Source organism: Nomascus leucogenys, chromosome 22a (assembly GCF_006542625.1).
Source record: "Nomascus leucogenys isolate Asia chromosome 22a, Asia_NLE_v1, whole genome shotgun sequence".
Taxonomy (NCBI): Eukaryota; Metazoa; Chordata; class Mammalia; order Primates; family Hylobatidae; genus Nomascus; species Nomascus leucogenys.
The window spans coordinates 14,712,068-14,732,668 of record NC_044402.1 but is presented as its reverse complement, the minus strand read 5'-3'; the positions used below and the strand labels follow the sequence as shown (position 1 = coordinate 14,732,668).

The 20,601-nt window shown below is 46.8% G+C and overlaps 1 protein-coding gene and 1 non-coding gene across 2 annotated transcripts in view; both read left to right on the top strand.

Annotated features, from left to right (window-relative positions):
* The window catches only part of DGLUCY (D-glutamate cyclase), a 157,911-nt gene that overhangs the window by 20,231 nt on the left and 117,079 nt on the right, over positions 1-20,601 (top strand). The gene's annotated exons all lie outside the window — the stretch shown is intronic.
* LOC115832593 lies at positions 4,900-4,961 on the top strand. The gene has a single exon (XR_004028119.1). It is a non-coding gene; the product is annotated as a U7 small nuclear RNA (small nuclear RNA).

The window sequence follows — 20,601 nt, the reverse complement described above, 5'->3', positions numbered from 1 at the left end:
TGCGGAAACTCACACTATTTTTTTTTCTTTTTTTTGAGACAGAGTCTCGCTCTGTTGCCAGGCTGGAGTGCAATGGCACGATCTCAGCTCACTACAACCTCCACCTCCCAGGTTCAAGCGATTCTCCTGCCTCAGCCTCTTGAGTAGCTGGGATTACAGGTGCCCGCCACCATGCCCAGCCAATTTTTGTATTTTTAGAAGAGACGGGGTTTCACCATGTTGGTCAGGCTGTTCTCGAACTCCTGATCTCGCGATCCGCCCACCTGGGCTTCCCAAAGTGCTGGGATTACAAGCATGAGCCACCACACCCAGCCCTAGAACATATAATTTTTAATGGTTTCCCATTTTAACCAACCATCCCAAACTCATCATGTAAGAGAGCTTCAACTATCCATGTGAAACCAGGGCAAAAGTGGAGTCCTAGTAAGAGTGCTTTAGACTTTAGGAAAATCTTGAAGAAATATGAGTGCCTTTTGTGTGCGTTGTGCAACATCCAGTCCTTTGAGAAAAAGCAAGGAAGTCTAGAAAAAGAGCTCCTTTTCATTCATTTATTCAAAAGCATGTATTGGCCGGGCACGGTAGCTCACACCTGTAATCCCAGCACTTTAGGGGGCCGAGGCCAGTGGTCACCTGTGGTCAGGAGTTCGAGACCACCTGGCCACCGTGACGAAACCCCGTCTCTACTAGAAATACAAAAAATTAGCCGGGCGTGGCGGCATGCGCCTGTAGTCCCAGCTGCTGGGGAGGCTGAGGCAGGAGAATGGCGTGAACCCGGGAGGCGGAGCTTGCAGCGAGCCGAGATCGCGCCACTGCACTCCAGCCTGGGCGACAGAGCGAGACTCTGTTTCAAAAAAAAAAAAAAAAAGCATGTATTAAGAGAATTATAATGGGTAAGCCCCATTCTGTGTTCTACATAAACAAGTACAAGTGCCATGTTAACTAAGCAGAGAGAAATGTTCAAGAAAAAAACAGGAGGCACATCCCACAGCAATACAGTACTAAATTTCAAATGACTTCATCATAAGTAATAGGGATTCATAGACGGGAACAAACCTTGAGGGCCATAGGCCAGGGCCAGCATGACCTTTCCAAAGGGTGATATTTTAGCAGGTATATTAGTTTCCTACTGCTGTTGCAAATAAATTACTACAAGTGGCTTAAGACATCTTATAGTTCTGGAAGTCAGAAGTCCAAAATGGGTCTTAATGGGCTAAGATCCAGGCATCGGTAGGGCTGTGTTCCTATTTGGAGGCTCTAGGGGAGACTGCTTCCTTGCCCTTTTCATATTCCAAAGGCTGTCTGCACTCCTTGCCTTGTGGCTCCTTCCTCTATCTTCAAAGGCCATCTCTCCAGCCTCTGTTTCTTTATTTTTATTTTATTTTATTTATTTATTATTATTTTTTTGAGACAGTCTCACTCCGTCACCCAGGCTGGAGTGCAGTGGCACCATCTCAGCCCATGCAACCTCCACCTCCGATGTTCAAGCAATTCTCCTGCCATGGCCTCCCGAGTAGCTGGGATCACAGGTGCACACCACCACGCCTGGCCTCTCCAGCCTCTGTTTCTGTTGTCATATCTCCTCTCTCCTCTTTGACCCTCCTGTCATGCCACTCATAAGGACCTTCATGATTACACTGGGCTTACCTAGAAAATCGAAGATAATAAAGCCACCTCAAGGTCCTCAATTTCATCATGTGAAGTAACATATTCACAGGCTCTGCGGATTAGGATGTGGACATCTTTTGGAGTTGGAGGTGGGGGCATATTATTCAGCCCGCTATAGCTGGGTAACATTTGGAAAAGCAGAGAAGAAGGTAATTGTGATAGAGCATGTAGAGGGTATTTGTCAGTTTGACTGCATGCAACACCCTTTCTTATTTGGGAGGAATTCCAAGATAAAAAGTGAGCCACACCCCCCCTTCCCATGAAAGAGGTACCTGACCCAAGTGTAGCCAGTATGATGTTCTGACCACCATTTTAACCAAATGTCTTCACTTTTACTCTGTTGCTCTTGGGCTTGTGTTTGGAGGTCTTATCAGAAACAGCCACGTGAAGCTTATTATTGTGATTACTTCAGGAACATTGTTGAGAACAAAGTCCACCTCATCTCAATGCCAGGAATACCAGCAATTCTTATGAGCACATGGCTTGCTGTCAACTTACAGAGGTGGTGATTCTTATAATTGGACATTTCCCAATCCTTATCATGTTCTGTAAGGTTGAAGCCAGCTGTTAGAAATTTGAAGGTGACAATTAATTGCAAGCATCTTCCTTTCAGTGTTGGAAAATGATTAACGGCAGGCCGAAGGATCCTCATGAAGTTCCTGTTGGTATCAGCTTCATTGTCACAGGCCTTTGGTGAATGTGTTAGATATGTAGGTTGCACATCTTTTTTTGTTTTGTTTTGTTTTTTGAGACAAGGCCTTGCTCTGTCACCCAGGTGGGAGTGCAATGGTGTGATCACAACTCACTGCAGCCTCGACCTCCTGGCCTCAAGCAATCCTCCTGCCTCAGCCTCCTGAGTAGCTGGGATTACAGACATGCGCCACCATGCTTGGTTGATTTGTAAAATTTTTTTGGTAGAGATGGGGGTCTCACTATGTTGCCCAGGCGGGTCTCAAACTCCTGAGCTCAAGTGATCCTCCTGCCTTGGCCTCCAAAAAGGCTGAAATTACAGGTATGAGCCATCATGCCCATCAGAGTTTACATCTCAGAAAGATCTACAGGCATTGCATGCCCTGCCCCAACTTTCAGCCTTATGCCTACATGTTGGGAACAGTGCAGGGAAAAGAGCCACATTTGTGGCCTGCTCTAAGCACACTTATATCTCCACCACATCGGAGGTAGCCTCCCACTTAAAGAACAGAGAGAGAAGGCCAGGCGCAGTGGCTCACGTCTGTAATCCCAGCACTTTGGGAGGCCAAGGCAAGTGGATCACCTGAGGTCAGGAGTTCAAGACCAGCCTGGCCAACATGGTGAAACACCATTTATACTAAAAATGCAAAAATTAGCTGGGCATGATGGTGTATGCCTGTAATCTCAGCTACTTGGGAGGCTGAGGTGGGAGAATTGCTGGAACCTGGGAGGCAGGGTTTGCAGTGAGCTGAGATTGTGGCACTCCACTCCAGCCTGGGCAACAGAGAGAGATTCTGTCTCAAAAAAAAAAAAACAACAACAAAGAGAGAATGATCCATAAAAGAGCGAGTCTCCAGGCCTGACCCAGATGTCCTACTGTCAGCAAGCAAGAGAAGAAGCAGCAAGAGAATACACTCCTTGAAGTTCCTTCCTAGGGGATGCAGGCATTTTTTGCTTTTGTGTCAACTTGAGAACAGAGATGCCAGCAATGTTTTTCTGTTGTTTTTTTAATAATGTGTCAGAAATATGTGTTTCCACCTTGGGGCCTCTAGATCTTCCATGGCTCATTGCTAAAGCATCATTCGGGGTTCAGCTTGGCTGTCACTTCTTGGAGTCACTTTCATGGCCCCCAATCTAATATAGCTTCCCTCTATCCACTCCACCCCTATTACTCTTTATCTCATCTCCATTCTCTGCTTGAATGGCTTCATAGCATAGACCACTATCCAAAATGATCTTGTTCATTTATGTATTTTCTTCTTTGCTGCTGGTGGTCTTCCTCCTTTGGGAAGTAGGGAGTTTCCCTGTCCTGTTCTTGCTGTGTCCTCAGTGCTTAGCATAGTCTCTGGCACACAGTAGGGCTGGCAATACATGTTGTTGAATGAATGAGGGGTGCTGCCTGGGCCAAGGCCTGAGCTCCTGGATGCCCTCCATCTATTCAATTCCAAGCATTAGCAGTTCTCTCCACCATCATCTGTCTCTCTTTTTTTCTCTTCTTTTTCTTTTTTGAGATGGAGTCTTGCTCTGTCACCCGGGCTGGAGTGCAGTGGCCCGATCTCGGCTCACTACAACCTCCACCTCCCGGGTTCAAGAGATTTTCATGCCTCAGCCTCCCGAGTAGCTGGAACTACAGGCACCCACCACCATGCTCGGCTAATTTTTTATATTTTTGGTAGAAATGGAGTTTCATCATGTTGGTCAGGCTGGTCTTGAACTCCTGACCTCAAGTGACCCACCCATCTTGGCCTCCCAAAGTGCTGGGATTACAGGGATAAGCCACCATGCCCAGCCCATCTGTCTCTTATGCATCTCTTCTTCTCCATCTCTCCCACCCCCCAGCACTAACGTTCAAGCCCTCAAGCAATTACAGTGGTAGTAACTGCTCAGTCTGCACCAATCTCTAGCCCACTCTGTCACCAAATGTTCCTCCTGAATCTCACCAGGGTGCTTTCCTCTCTATAATTCTTAGCTTTGGTCTGCTCCACTCCAACCAGTGGACTGACTTCCAGCATGGAGAAGGAGAGAGGCACCCCTGGGGAGATACATCGGACTTGAAGTGGGTGTAAGGATGTGCAGATTGGAAGCAAAGCAATGCCTTCTCCTGCCTGCACTTTTGTTTTGTACTCACAATGTTTATTTTTGTGTGTCAAAATTGTTAAAGCAGAGCCTGAGATTTTGTGTTTATCAAGGGACGGTAGTGGTGGTGTGATTTTTCAAAGTTAAGAGAGGCTGGGCATGGTGGCTCATGCCTGTAATCCCAGCACTTTGGAAGGGCAAAACAGTAGTATAGGGTGGGGATGGCTCCATCTTCCAGGGTGACTGGGGTGAGCATCCTACAGCTCAGAGGCTGCATCCTGCAGGGTGAATCCACCCGTTTCCCTGGCTTCTCCAAACACCTTAGCCTCTTGGTCTTCTACCCTTTGCCCTCTGCAAGAGAGGGAGGAAGGTGTGGTCAGCGTGGACTTTACCCCTGAAGGGCTATTGCTTTAAGGAGTGTTGAGGGTGGGAAGACATCTATTAAGCCAGCTTGGCAAATTCCCCCTCCAGTGTTACAACTCTTTTAGAATTTGTCTAGCAGGTTTTCTGGTCTTTACTGAAAAGCACCAAATAAAAATACAATACAATACCATATAATACAATATATAATACAATACATTCCTCTCCATAAATTCCTCTTCCGGAAAGCCCCCCCCCCAAAAAAAAAAAAAATTCCGGCTGGACGCAGCGGCTCACACCTGTAATCTCAGCACTTTGGGAGGCCGAGGTGGGCAGGTCACTTGAGCTCCGGAGTTCAAGACAAGCCTGGGCAACATGGTAAAACCCCGTCTTTACTAAAAACTGCAAAACAGCCAGGTGCGGTGGCAGTGCCTGTAATCCCAGCTACTTGGGAGGCTGAGGCAGGAGAATCGCTTGAACCTGGGCGGCAGAGGTTGCAGTGAGCCTAGATCACGCCACTGCACTCCAGCCTGGGCGACAAAAATAAATAAATAAATAAATGAAATAAAAATAAAATGAAAAATAAAAACTTCTGTCCATTTGTCTATTCTCAGAGGGCATATGCCTTTACTTGAACCTGGAAATAATGCAAAAAGTTCTGACAACTGGACAAAGGTCCATAGCCTGTCTGGACAATTCACATGTGCATGTCTGGGGCAGAAGATAGTTGGTATAGAGGGCAAAGACACCCAGGTGCTGTCGTAAGAGATCAGTCTGAGTACAGAGACCCCTGTTCCATCCCTTATGGAGTCCCTTTAATGACTGCATCTGGGAATGAACATACCCAAGTCCCCTGAACACAGACTCTCCTGCCTCAGCCAGGCTGAGCATTTTGGGACACGGCCTTCCTTCAACCCTCCTCTGCTCTAAAACATCAGTGGCTTTTGACTGCCCCTCAATCATCCTTGCACCTCTAGGGCTCTGTCCTCTGATGTCCTACTCACAGAAATTGACCATGTCTTCCAAATCAAACCCTTGACTCCAGGCAGGCCAACATCTATACTCTAAGATTCCTTGCTCATTCCTGTCTCTACCTACCTGGAGCTCCCTGCCCCTTTAAAAACATGCCTATGCTTCAAGCCAGACTCTTCCTTGGAGCCTTTCCTGATGACTTCAGCCCATGTTAATTTCATGTATTAGCCATAGTACTAATTTAATGCTTGATCTTATGCTGACACATTCTTGACTACTGTACTGGCCTACGGCTGCTCTTCCCAATTACAGAGTGTGCAGGACAGAAACTATCTTCTGCATATTCATATCCACACTCCCCCACCATGGTGCTTAGAATAGTACCAAACTTGTAGTAGGTGTTCAATAAATTCTTGTTAATCATTTGATTTCCATACTGAGTTGAATTGTTTTGGTTTCTTTTAGTGTTGCTGTATGCTAGTGGGTTCTAATCTTCTCAAATATGAAGATCTCCCTATGAGAAAAGTGGTATCTGGAGTATTGGTTAGATTGAGAAGACACATGATGATAAAAGGCTTTTATATGACTTATCTTTTATTCATTCTCAACAGAGACTGCACACATTTGAGAAACAGTAGTGCCTGTATGTGTGGGAGAGAAAGGGTAGCCACTAAGTGCTTGAAAATGCTTGCTGCAGATGTGGTTCATGAACTCCTTGCTGTAACAGTATGATAGAGATCTCATGGCTTCCTGGCCCCAGATTGGGAACCAAAGGAGTATGCAGTTCAACATAATCCTTGCAAGTACCTAATCCAGACATCTCTCTGCAGCTATCCAACCATGATTGCATTTAAGATATTTTGTGGGCCAAGCGGAGTGCCTCACGCCTGTAATCTCACCATTTTGGGAGGCCGAGGCAGGTGGATCACCTGAGGTCAGGAGTTCAAGACCAGCCTGGCCAACATAGTGAAACCCTGTCTCTACTAAAAATACAAAAATTAGCCAGGCATGGTGGCAGGTGCCTATGGTCCCAGCTACTCGGGAGGCTGAGGCAGGAGACTCGCTTGAATCCGGGAGACAAAGGTTGCAGTGAGCCAAGATCGTACCACTGCACTCCATCCTGGCCACAGAGTGAAACTTAGTCTCAAAAAAAAAAAAAAAAAAAAAAGGGCCGGGCGCGGTGGCTCAAGCCTGTAATCCCAGCACTTTGGGAGGCCGAGGCGGGCGGATCACGAGGTCAGGAGATCGAGACCATCCTGGCTAACACAGTGAAACCCCGTCTCTACTAAAAATACAAAAAATTAGCTGGGTGTGTTGGCGGGCGCCTGTAGTCCCAGCTACTCGGGAGGCTGAGGCAGGAGAATGGCGTGAACCCGGGAGGCGGAGCTTGCAGTGAGCCGAGATCGCGCCACTGCACTCCAGCCTGGGGCACAGAGCAAGACTCCGTCTCAAAAAAAAAAAAAAAAAAAAGATAATTTGTGAAACAAATGAATAGATACAACAGAAAACAAGAGGTTGGAGGAATTTATATGATCGTAATGATTGCATAATGACTATAATGATGATATAATAATTAATAATATGTTATTGAGCACTAGTTGCTAGGTGCTTTTGGTTGCTTTACCTGTTGTGTATTATTTAACCCTTACAGGATGCGATGAAGTATCATTGTCCCCATGAGGAAACTGTGAGCAGGGGTGGTTGTGGAAATGGAAATGCAAGTTTTGTATCTGGGTAGATGAGGTACAAAACAGCACCAGCAGAGAAATGAAATGTGGTAGATCCATGAAATGGAATATTATCTAGCTATAAAAAGGAATTGAAGACTGATCCATGCAACAATATGAATGAAGCTCAAAACATTATGCTAGCTGGGCATGGTGGTTCATGCCTGTAATCCCAGCGCTTTGGGAAGCCAAAGTCGGTAGATTGCTTGAGGCCAAGGTGGATGGATTGCTTGAGACCAAGAGTTTGAGACCAGCCTGGCCAACATGGCAAAACCCTATCTCTACTAAAAATACAAAAATGAGCCAGTTGTGTCGGTGCATGCCTGTAATCCCAGCTTCTCGGGAGGCTGAGGCATGAGAATTGCTTGAACCCAGGAGACAGAGGTTACAGTGAGCTGAGATCGAGCCACTGCACTCTAGCCTGGATGACAGAGCAACAAAACAAACAAACAAACAGAAAACCATTATGCTAAGTGAGAGAAGCCAGTCACAAAAGGTCACATCTTGTATGGTTCCATTTACATGAAATGTTCCAAACAGGTGACGCCATAGAGGGAGGAGGCAGATCAGTGGTTGCAGGGACTGGATCTGGGGAATGAGAAGTGACTGCTTAATAGGTATATAGGGTTTCCATGTGGGATGATGAAAAGTTCTGGAACTAGATAGTGCTGATAGTTGCCCAACGCTATGCAGATAGTTAATACCACTAAATTGTACACTTGAAAACAAGTGCATCTTATGTTATGTGCATTTTACCACAATTTACAACAAAAGTCAAAAAGAGCAGCTACAGGCTGGGCATGGTGGCTCATGCCTGTTATCCCAGCACTTTGGGAGGCTGAGGTGGGTGAATCATGAGGTCAGGAGTTTGAGACCAGCCTGGCCAATATGGTGAAACCCTGTCTCTACTAAAAATACAAAAATTAGCCGGGTGCGGTGGCCGGTGCCTGTAATCCCAGCTACTCAGGAGGCTGAGGTAGGAGAATTGCTTGAAGCCAGGAGGTGGAGGTTGCAGTGAGCCAAGATCGCGCCACTGCACTCTAGCCTGGGCAACCGAGCGAGATTCTGTCTCAAAAAAAAAAAAAAAAAAAAAGCAATTACAGCCCATGTGGAAACAAGATCCCAGAGGCAGAGGTGACCATGCAGACAGAAGCTGGGAGCCTGTAGACACAGGTGGGAGTGCTTCAGAATGTCTTCAGGCCTGGGCCGGGCGCGATGGCTCACTCCTGTAATCCCAGCACTTTGGGAGGCTGAGGTCAGGAGTTCAAGACCAGTCTGGCCAACATGGTGAAACCCCATCTCTACTAAAAATACAGAAATTAGCTGGGTGTGGTGATGGGCACCTGTAATCCCAGCTGCTCGGGAGGCTGAGGCAGGAGAATCACTTGAACCCAGAAAGCGAAGGTTGCAGTGAGCCAAGATCTCACCATTGCACCCTAGCCTGGGTGACAAGAGCAAAACTCTGTCTCAAAAAAAAAAAAAAGTCTTCAGGCCTGGAGTGAGAACTCAAGCCGTGATCTCATGAGACAGGGCTGTCATCAGCCTGTGGACATCTATATTAAGGATATACCACTTTGTAAAAGGATCCAACACAAGCTGTGATGAATGGAACCTGCTCACTCTGGGTCCAGGCATGGGTGATCTAAAGCAGCAGCTGCCCTCCAGCAGCTGGTCACCTCTCCTAGCCACACAAAAGTCTAGCCATCTCCTCTGGTCATGAGACAGCACCCATGAGAAATTCCCCCCGCCCCCAAGTTCATTTACCCCTGAAAGCAGACCATGTGCCCACTTGCTTTTCTTCTCAGCAACAGCAGAGCAGGTGTCCTTCCTCGGCGGTCCTGCCTTCTAGAACCGCTTTCCTTCATATCACAAAAACAGTGACTATTGCTGAGAAATTAGTCCACCTGTTCCTGAAGAGCTTCCAGGAGTCATGGTTGGGATATGCTGATTCCTAGGGGCACCAGGAGGGAGGAGGAGGCTGGTTCTCAGGGTCGGCAGAGGCTGCCACTCTGCCTGTGCCCTGTCCTTGCCTGGCTCGCTTCCTGCCACAAGGCCAGTGGCTAAGAAGACTAAGGGTGCTTGTCACCGCATCTTTACACGTGAAGGCAAGTGGCTATGACATGCACTCCATGTTCTTTCTTTGGTAAGGGAGCTTTCTTTTCCTAGTAGAGTCAAGCCTCTTAAAAAGAATACACCATAGTTCAATCTGTTTCTTTCGTGGATTTCAAAAGAGACGCTTTATTCGGTTCAGAAATCTGGCAACAGCTGGAGAAGCTATTCCCAAGGCAAAGAACAAAGACTTGCAATTATTTATAGTGTGGGATGGGAAGAGAGGAAGATGGAGTGGAAGAAGACTCTGCAAATAGGGGGGAGAAAAATGGCAGCTCTCCTTTATACACCTCTTCAGTGGCACTCTCCATTGGCCCACCCCTCCCTCCCCAGCTTTCCATCTGGGACCACCTTTCCCCAGAACACATCTTCTATATCTTTGTCATCTAGAACCATCACTGCCTCAGTCCAAAGCTCACATCTTCAGTGTCCCACTGCACGCAGAGTCCAGCCCCTGCTTTCCAAGGTAAAGTCTTGCTGACCTGAGCCAGATGCTAGTGCCCTTCCACCCGCTTCCAATCCCCTATAATAAGAATTTCACTCATGGCCTCTGGGGATAATGGTATAACTCAAAGGAATGACAAAGATTTCAGATGCTAGTATTTGGTAGTGGGAATGTTTTGAGATAGGTGGGGGTCTTTGTCATCTCCTCACTTTGTATTGCACAAGTGGCCAATTGAACCAGAAGGGGGACTGGGCGTGGTGGCTCACACCTGTAATCCCAGCACTTTGGGAGGCTGAGGCGGGCAGATCACCAGAGGTCAGGAGTTCAAGACCAACCTGGCCAACATGGCAAAACCCTGTTTCTACTAAAAATACAAAAATTAGCCAGGTGTGGTGACGTGCACCTGTAATCCCAGCTACTTGGGAGGCTGAGGCAGGAGAATCGCTTGAAGCTGGGAGGCAGAGGTTGCAGTGAGCCAAGATTGTGCCACTGCACTCCAGCCTGGGTGACAGAGCGAGACTCCATCTCAGGGCCGGGGATGGGAAGGAAGAACCAGTAGGGAGATGCATTATTGAAAATTGGGGAGTGAGACCCTCTCACTAGTGACTCCTCCTGGGGCCAAGTCAGTGACAGATGGAGGACAGGTTGTGACTTTTCTTGAAATTGCCTGGGGACTGACCACAGCACAGTTCTTCAGAGAGGCTTGTCTGCCCTTAGAGTGTTGGGGTCCACACTCACACTTAGGCCCATGTTCAGCTGAGCGCCTTCCCCTGTCCACCCCCCTGGCTTGTTCCTCCAACTTCTGCACCTACCAAGGTTTCAGTGTGTACATTCAGCCTGAGGCTGACCACTCAGCTCACCTGTAGGAACTTTTCTCCCTTGATCCTTCCCAGGGGAGGGAACAAGTTGGCCCACTGAGAGGGAGTGGGTCAACTGTGGTCAAGAGGCAATTTTACTGAGCTCGCACTGGGAAAATTGGAGACATTGCTGGGTTGGCACAGGGCATGCTGCCCATGAAACACTCTCCAAGATTAACTCGTACAATTTCAGATTTCTGTGTCAGCTTAAAAAAATAGCCTTAAATCTATAGAAGCAGAAAATAGATTGGTGGTTGCCTTGGGCTGGAGAAAAAAAGAGATTGGCGTAAATGGGGAGTGACTGCTAACAGGTCTGGGAGTTTCTTTTGGGGTGATGAAAAGTTTTAGGCTGGGGGCAGTGGCTCATGCCTGTAATCCCAGCACTTTAGGAGTTCAAAGCAGGAGGATTGCTTGAGTCCAGGAGTTCAAGACCAGCCTGGGCAATATGGTGAAACCCTGTCTCTACCGAAAAAATACAAAAATTAGCTGGATGTGGCACGTGCCTATGGTCCCAGCTACTTGGGAGGCTGAGGTGAGAGGGTTGCTTGAGGCCAGGAGGTGGAGGTTGCAGTGAACTGTGATTGCCTCACTGGACCCCAGTTTGGGTGACAGAGCAAGGCACTGTCTCAAAAAAAAAACAAAAAACAAAAAAACAAAGAAAATGTTTTAAAATTGTGGTGAGGTTGCAAAGTTCCATGAATATGCAAAAAATTATTGAGTTATACACTTTAAATAGGTGAAATGTGTATGTCTGAGAATTAAATCACAATAAAGCTATTTGTTAAGCCTCATGTTTCCCTCCAAAAACAATTCAACACAGACAGTCCCCACAAGACAGGCTTGTAGACAGCTTGCCCACCCTCACCTTCACCCTGTCTCTCTCTACTTGGCGTTCAAAGACCCCCTCCCCCCGCTTTTTTTTTGAGATGCAGTTTCGCTCTTGTTGCCCAGGCTGGAGTGCAATGGCATGATCTTGGCTCACTGCAACCTCCACCTCCTGGGTTCAAGCAATCCTCCTGCTTCAACCTCCCTGGTAGCTGGGATTACAGGCGTGTGCCACCATGCCCAGCTAATTTTGCCTCCTCCTCCAAATGTTAATTACTCATTTGACTCTTCCTACCATGTATGATGTCACTTGTATCCAGTGGTGTTTTAGTAAATGTTTAACAACCAGCTTTCTGGAAGAAAAAGAAAAAAAAATACTAACTTGTAGCATTTGCCAATGTTCGTAATATAAATATTCCCCACTACAGCCAATGTCAAACTGTTAACCTGATGGCACTGAATGCAGAGCTAGGAAATGCCCCACAGGCCACCATTATGTAGCATTTCTACCATATAGGTGTAAAGGACCCTAAGAGCAGAGATGATAGTAAAACATCAGAAAATAATTAGGAAGTGGCTGGGCACCATCGTTCATAGCTCATGCCTATAATCCCAGCACTTCAGAAGGCTGAGGCAGGAGGATCACTTGAGCCGAGGAGTTCGAGACCAGCCTGGGCAACATGGTGGGACCTCATCTCTAAAACAAAACCAAAAATTAGCCAAGCATGGTGGTGCGCATCTGTAAGTCCCAGCTACTCAGGAGGCTGAGGTGGGAGGATTGCTTGAGCTTGAGGTCAAGGCTGTAGTGAGCTGTGATGGCACCACTGCACTCCCAGCCTGGGTGACAGAGCGAGACTCTGTCTCAAAAATGAAAAATAAAATAATTAGCAGGTGATGAGCTTTGAGTGTGTATTACCTTTGTTTTTTAATATAACTTACTAAATTATGTTTATATGATTTAATTTCTAATAATGGCTCTATTTAACAACTGGCTCACAAACTTCCCGAAAATTTAACACTCGGCTCCTGCAAGCCTGTGTGAGCCACCTCCAGCCTCAGGATGAGTACCTGCCTCATCCTGACCACTGCTGCAGGCCTGTCCTCTTGCCAAAAAGATGTCATTTCTTAGAAGGCAGACTGGATACTCTATGAGGACAGGGATTGTGTTACCTTGTTGATCATTGAATAACCCATGTGGCCCATGGCCAGCACATCCTGGGTACACTCAGTGCATATTTGTGGAATGAGAGTAAGGGACTTTCCTTGTAAGCACAGCAACAGTTAATGAATGCTTAGCAAGTAACAGGCTCCTATAAATACTGGCTGATTGAATCGTGGAAAATAATGGAATAAAAGAAAATGCATGTAGGTCTTTAGCTTATTTATCTTTATGAGTTAAGTAAAAGTAAAAGATGTCTGTTCTGTTCTGGGCACAGAGCAAGCTCTCTGTGCATTTGGGGTACAGTGTAAGGAGAATGAGAGAAGATGAAGAGCAGAAGAAAGGAGGCTGCTTGATGCAGGAGGTAGCTTTAGAAGAATTAAGGCCAACAAATGGGACTACCTCCTAACCTACTGAAGAGAATAGCAGTTTAAGAAAGGAGGTCACATGGTGTTGGGTCAGAGTTTCCGAACACTTTTAAACAAATGCCCTTCACTGGCCAGGCACGGTGACTCATGCCTGTAATCCCAGTACTTTGGGAGGCCGACGCAGGCAGATCAGTTGAGGTCAGGAGCTCGAGACCAGCCTGGCCAACATGGTGAAAACCTGTCTCTACTAAAAATACAAAAATTAGCCGGGCATGGGAGCATTCACGTGTAGTCCCAGCTACTGGAGAGGCCGAAGTGGGAGGATTGTTTGAGCCCAGGAGGTTGAGGCTGCAGTGAGCTGCAATCGCACCACTGTACTCCAGCCTAGGCAACAGAGACCCAATCTCAAAAAAAAAAAAAAAATGCCCTTTGCTGATAAGCATAAAAATCTCCCTTCTTTTCTTAGAGATTCTGATCTGTTCCCTTAGGTGAATATCACCATAGAATGAGAATTATTCCTACTCAGTTCTGGGTATCCCCACCAACCCAGGGGATCTGCAGTTTTGTTTAGGAAAGCATAGCATTTTGGGTCAGTTGGGCTGAGAATCAGGCTGTGAAAGTCTGAGCCAGGGCCGGCAGGCAGCACACGTGGTTTCCAGGTCTGCCCTTACCCTTGGACTTGCTGTGCCACCTTGGGCAAGTTGCTACCCCTCCCTAGGTCTCAGTTTCCTCACCTTCAACATCCTCACCTTTAACTAGAAAATTAGATGGTTTCTACAAAATTAGCTGGGCATGGTGGCACATGCCTGTAATCCCAGCTACTCAGGAGGCTGAGGCAGGAGAATCACTTGAACCCGGGAGGCAGTAGGTTGCGGTGAGCCAAGATCGTGCCATTACACTCCAGCCTGGGCAACAGGAGCGAAACTCCGTCTCAAAAAAAAGAAAAAAAAAAGAAGAAAAGAAAAGAACATTAGATGGTTTCGAAGTTTCCTCTCAGCTCTAACATTTGATGAGCCCAAGTTCAATATTCATCCTGACCCAGATTTCAAAGATAATGTACTTAAAATATTACAAAATTTGAAAGTGATCAGTTATCTCCTCCGCTTAGAAATGTCATCGCTGGCAGTGCATTGGTGGGTGTTAGGGGCTATTTTGGTGCCTGGGTGTTCAGAAGAGGAGGAAGAGAGGGTGGAGAGATTACCAATTCAGTAACCTCCTCACGACTTTTGAGGCTAAGTCAATGCTTGTCTTGAATGCCTAATCCAAACAGCTGTGAGTTGTGGAGGTGTGTTAAAATGGTGACAAAAATAGCAACTGCTTTCTTTTACTGGGCACCTACTTAGGACCTTGGACTTAACGTGACTTCTGTCTGATTTCCAAAACAACTTTCCAAGGTGTACCATACTCTGATTCCCATTTTACAGGTGAGCATTGACATTACTTACTCAAGTTTGCAAAGCTGGATGAGGCTGGAATTCAAACTCCAACCTGACAGCATCCCATCTTCTTCCACTGTGGTAATAAGGGGTGGTCCCCAGACCAACAGCACCAGCCTCCTGGGGAGCTGAGAAATGCTAATTCTTGGGCCTTATCCCTGGTATCTAGGAATCTGTGTTTTAACAAGCTCTCCAGTGAATTCTTTTTTTACAAATTTTGTTTTGGCCAGGCACAGTGGCTCATGCCTGTAATCCCAGCACTTTGGGAAGCCGAGGCAGGTGGATCACTTGAGCCCAGGAGTTCAAGACCAGCCTGGCCAACATGGTGAAACCCTGTCTTTACTAAAAATACAAAAATTAGCTGGGCATGGTGGCACACACCTATAGTCCCAGCTGCTCGGGAGGCTGAAGCAGGAGACTCTCTTGAACTCGTGAGACAGAGGTTGCAGTGAGCCGAGATCATGCTGCTGCACCCCAGCCTGAGCAACAGAGCGAGACTCCATCTCCAAAAAAAAAAAAAAATTATTTTATTGTGGTAAGAACATTTAACATGAGATCTATCCTCTTAACAAAGTTTTATGGGTGTCAATAAAGATATTCGATAGATCAGTGGGGTAACTATGTTTACATCATTGTTGGCTATAGGTACAATGCTGGGCAGAAGATTCTATAGCTTATTCACCTTGCTTAACTGAAACTTCATGCTCCTTGGTTAGGAGCCCACTCTTCACCCTTAGCCCCCTCCCCGACCCCTAGCAACCATCAATCTACTACTGGATTATCTAAATCTGGCTCTTTTAGAAATCTTATGTAAGTGGAATCATGCGGTATTTGTCTTTTTCACTTCATTTGAGAGCCCCTGTGTGAGGTTAGGCCACCTCTCGGCGATAGCCTGGCCAGCTGCCACACTGTGGAGATGCTCAGAAAGCAAGCATCCCCGATGCCCTTACAATGATATGACATTTCCACCAGGACATTGGAAGTTGTGCACTCCTTTGCTGCTGGGTCACATCCTAACACTTCAAGGATGTTCCAAATGCCACACAAATCATAAAATTGGCTTATGGACGCATTCTTGAGTCAAGTCAAAGTAAATCATAGCTATGTTAACATCAAGCTATCGTACATTTCTTTCTGGGGAGGACAGGATCTTGCTCTGTTACCCAGGCTGGAATGCAGTGGCACGATCACAGTTCACTGCAGCTTCAAGCAATCCTCCCATATCAGCCTCTAAAGTGGCTGGAACTACAGATGTGTGCCACCATGTCCAGCTAATTTTTTATTTTTTTAGAGATAGGGTCTTACTGTGTTGCTCAGGCTGGTCTCAAACTCCTGGGCTCAAGCAATCCTCCCACCTTGGCCTCCCAAAGTGTTGGAACTAGAGGCATGAACCACTATGCCTGGCCTTATTGTATATTTCAAAATAGCCAGAAGAGAATAATTCAAATGTTCCTAGCATAAAGAAGAGATAAATATTTAAGGTGATAGATATCCCAATTACCTTGATTTGATTATATGAATGTATCAAATTATCACATGTGCCTCGAAAATATGTGTATTATGTATCAATAAATTAAAAACCATAAAAATATTAAATAAGTGAATATAGTTTTAAAAAATAAATCACCAGAGATTTTCTAATTTGACTTTCAGGCTCCAATGAAGTGGTCAGTGTTCAAGGCTTCTGGAATGTCTTACTCTTAAGTTCTCTGTGAGGCAATGGATGAAGTCCAGTATTAGGGTGAATTTAAATCCTTCTTGAGAAAGTGTCCTTTTGTCTCATGTCCAATAGTGAACTTCCCTCGTTTCAAGACGAGCAGATCATAATGTCTAGAATTTTCCACGTTGATTTCCACCTGGTCTCATTGCTCATACCTGCCGCCCCATCCCCCTGCCCCGGGACTGTCGATGGGAGCCAAAAGGAAAGTGGCACTGGGGGTAGAGGCAGGTGTGAATGGCAGAGGAGCAGTGGTGTCCATGGAGAGACTGTGGAATGTCAGCAGACTTTGGTTTTCTTCTTGGTAGGGTAAAATAGGGGCTCACAGGCTCTACAGGGCATGGATATGGGGAACTGCATGTGGTCTAGCAGATTTGTGCATCTGCTTCTGGGGATGGGAGGATGCTGCTGGGACCCCTTCCAGTGTGTGTGTGTGTGTGTGTGTGTGTGTGTGTGTGTGTGTGTGTGTGTGTTTGAGACTGAGTCTCGCTCTATCACCTAGCAGTGGCGTGATCTCGGTTCACTGCAACCTCCGCCTCCCAGGTTCAAGCAATTCTCCTGCCTCAGCCTCCCAAGTAGCTGGGATTGCAGGTACCCCCCCATCATGACTGGCTAATTTTTGTATTTTTAGTAGAGATGGGATTTCACCATGTTGGCAAGGCTGGTCTCAAACTCCTGACCTCAAATGATCTGCCTGTCTCAGCCTCCCAATGTGCTGGGATTACAGGTGTGAGCCACCGTGCCCGGCACCCCCTCCGTTCTTGATCTTGAAAGTGCGAAGATACCCCCAAGTTTCTCTCAGGCCCAAGGGAGAGCAACTTAATGATTGGTCCTTAATGAGGACCCTGCTCCCATAAGCTGCCTGGGGAGCTGCTGCCAGTCACCGAGGCTTCATCCACGCACTCCATGCTGCTCCCAGAGCAGATGAAGTTGCCAGAGAAAATTCTCACACCACATGGGCTGGCCTCATTTCAAATTCCTGGCCTCAGACTGCAAATGGGCTATCAACACGGCCTAGCAATCCTTCCCCCTTCTCCTTTTAGCCTGCTTTGCTGCACTCCAAGATAAGAATTCTGTGCCTTTTCCTCCCTCCTCCTCCGTCTCCATCCCAGCTCTGCTGATGACCCTGTCGCAGGCTTCGCTGGGAAAATAGAAGCCAACAGATGGGAGCTCCCTCCTCTCCCCATCACCAAATACACACGCCTTCCTACATCTACTTCTACATAGGGCCTCTCTTCCTTCTCTTATACCAGAGCAAATGTCTCTACTCCTGCAAAGGCAAATCCCGCAACTTGTAGTCTGGATCCCATTTCTTGTCGCCTACCCCAGAAATTCACACCTGCTGTTTCTGTCTTTCTCTCTTTATATATCTCTCTCCTTCAATCAGCAAATCAGCAAACGTTCACTCTCTCCTGTGTCATTGCCATCAACCTACAGTCCTTCTCTGCTCTTATCATATATATAAACACACACACAAACACATATATGAAACACACACACACACACATATATATGCACAGACATACATGAAAGTTTTACAACAACATCCCCTTGGCCCCGCCCCCACCTCCAGCTCCCACTTCTGCGCATGTCTGTGGAAGCTTTCTCCTCTCCCTCGCCTGCCATTCCCTCCTCTGCCTACTCCAATTTGGCTTCCGCCCACCACTCTACAGAGCAGTAGTGCTCAACCTAGGATGATTTTGTACCTGGGGACATCTGGCAGTGTTTGAGAACCGGGGGACATTTGGCAGTGTTTGAGAACATTCTTTTTTTTTTTTTTTTTTTGAGACGGAGTCTCGCTCGGTCGCCCAGGCTGGAGTGCAGTGGCGCGATCTCGGCTCACTGCAAGCTCCGCCTCCCGGGTTCACGCCATTCTCCTGCCTCGGCCTTCCGAGTAGCTGGGACTACAGGAGCCCACCACCACACCCGGCTAATTTTTTTGTATTTTTAGTAGAGACAGGGTTTCGCCGTGTTAGCCAGGATGGTCTCGATCTCCTGACCTCGTGATCCGCACGTCTCTGCCTCCCAAAGTGCTGGGATTACAGGTGTGAGCCACCGCCTCCGGCCGAGAACATTCTTTATTGTCGCGACTGGGGAAGGGTGTTGCTACCAGCCACAAGTGATCAGAGGCCAGGGATACTGCTGAACATCTCCAATGCATAGGACAGCCCCCCACAACATGGAATTATCTGGCCCCAAATGTCAGTAGTGTCGCAGTTGAGAAACCTGGATGTAGGAGCTGCTCTTGTCAAGGTTACCAAGAGCGTCCTTGACGCCAAGTCCGAGAAACGACTTTCCACACTCAACACACCCAGCTCATCTCTCTTGGTTTCCATGATACACTTCTCTCTCCTGGTTTTCCTGTTGTCCAGTGGCCATTCCTTTGCAGGTTCCTCCTCTGCCTGACTCTATCCTGGGCTCTTGGATTTCTCTTTCCTTTGTCTTCCAAATTGGCCTGTCCAGTGGCTTCAGATCATTTCTAAGCTGGCTCTGGAGCCCGACTGCCTGGTTGGAGTCCCAGCTCTCAGCTTCCCCGCTGTTGTCTATAGCCACAATTTCTCCTCTGTGATCTGGCAGCCTCAGTTTTTTCTTCGGTGAAATGGGGGTATAACAGCACTTACTGCACAGAGTTGTGATAACTGAATGAGGAAATCCAAGTACATCTTATGACACAGAGTTTAATTCGTATTAGCTGTTATTTTTATTTGTAACTTCTATTACATAAAAATTGCATTACTGGCTGGGCATGGTAGCTCACGCCTATAATCCCAGCACTTTGGGAAGCTGAGGTGGGAGGATCACTTGAAGTCAAGAGTTTGAGACCAGCCTGGCCAACATGTTGAAACCCTGTCTCTACTAGAAATATAAAAATTAGCTGGACATGGTGATGCATGCCTGTAATCCCCACTACTTAGGAGGCTGAGGCAGGAGAATTACTTGAACCTGGGAGGCGAAGGTTGCAGTGAGCCAAAATCGCACCACTGCACTCCAGCCTGGGCGACAGAGTGAGACTCCATCTCATACAAAAAAAGAAAAAAAATTGCATTGTCGTTTTACTTTTCACCAGACAACTCAAGAACAGGTGCTGAGGACTCACCAGATCACATCGAGACAGGTGTTTAATTCTATTTCATTGAAATGACAGCAAGAACAAACCACTGGCTGACCAAGAGCCCTGTGCCAGGCCTGGTACTAAGTTTTTTTCCTGACGTTCAAAGCAGGATTTCTGCTCCAGAGAGCTTGCCTATGGTGAATAAACAGGAGAGCAACATAGAGGAATACATGGAAAAGTCAGGCAGCTATAATAGGTGCCCAATTATTAAGAGACCAGTAGTTGCCAAATAGCATTCTATGAAACTCATTCTTCAGAGACACTTCAAGGGGCGTCCTCAAACTCTTGAATTCCAATTTCTGTTTTAAAGTATATTTTAACCTACAGTCAGACTCCTGACTTAACAATAAGGATAAGTTCTGAGAAAGGCATCATTAGGAAATTTCGTCATTGTGCAAACGTCATAGACTGTGCTTACACAAACCTGGGTGGCATAGGCTACTACACATCTAGGCTATATGATATGGTCTATTACTCCTGGGCCACAAACCTGTACAGCATGTGACTGTGTTACAGTTGCTACTGTAAGCAATTGTAACACAGTGATAAGCATTTGTGTACCTAAACATATCTAAACCTAGAAAAGCTACAGTAAAAATATGGCATTATAACCTTATGGGGCCGGTTGCAGTGGCTCACGCCTGTAATCCCAGCACTTTGGGAGGCTGAGGCAGATGGATCACCTGAGGTCAGGAGTTTGAGACCAGCTTGGCCAACATGGTGAAACCCCGTTTCTACTAAAAATATAAAAATTAACCCGGCTTGGTGACGTGCGCCTATAATCCCAGCTGCTGGGGAGGCTGAGGCAGGAGAATTGCTTGAACCGGGGAGGTGGAGGTTGCAGTGAGCTGAGATCTGCCATTGCACTGCCGCCTGGGCAACAAGAGAGAAACTCCATTCCCTACCCCCCAAAAAAAACTTATGGACCACTGTTGTATATACAGTCTGTCATTAACTGAATTGTCATTATATGGCACATGACTATATCTTAAAACTGTAGTTTAAAAAACTAACTTTGGGCCGGGCGCGGTGGCTCACGCTTGTAATCCCAGCACTTTGGGAGGCCGAGGCGGGCGGATAACG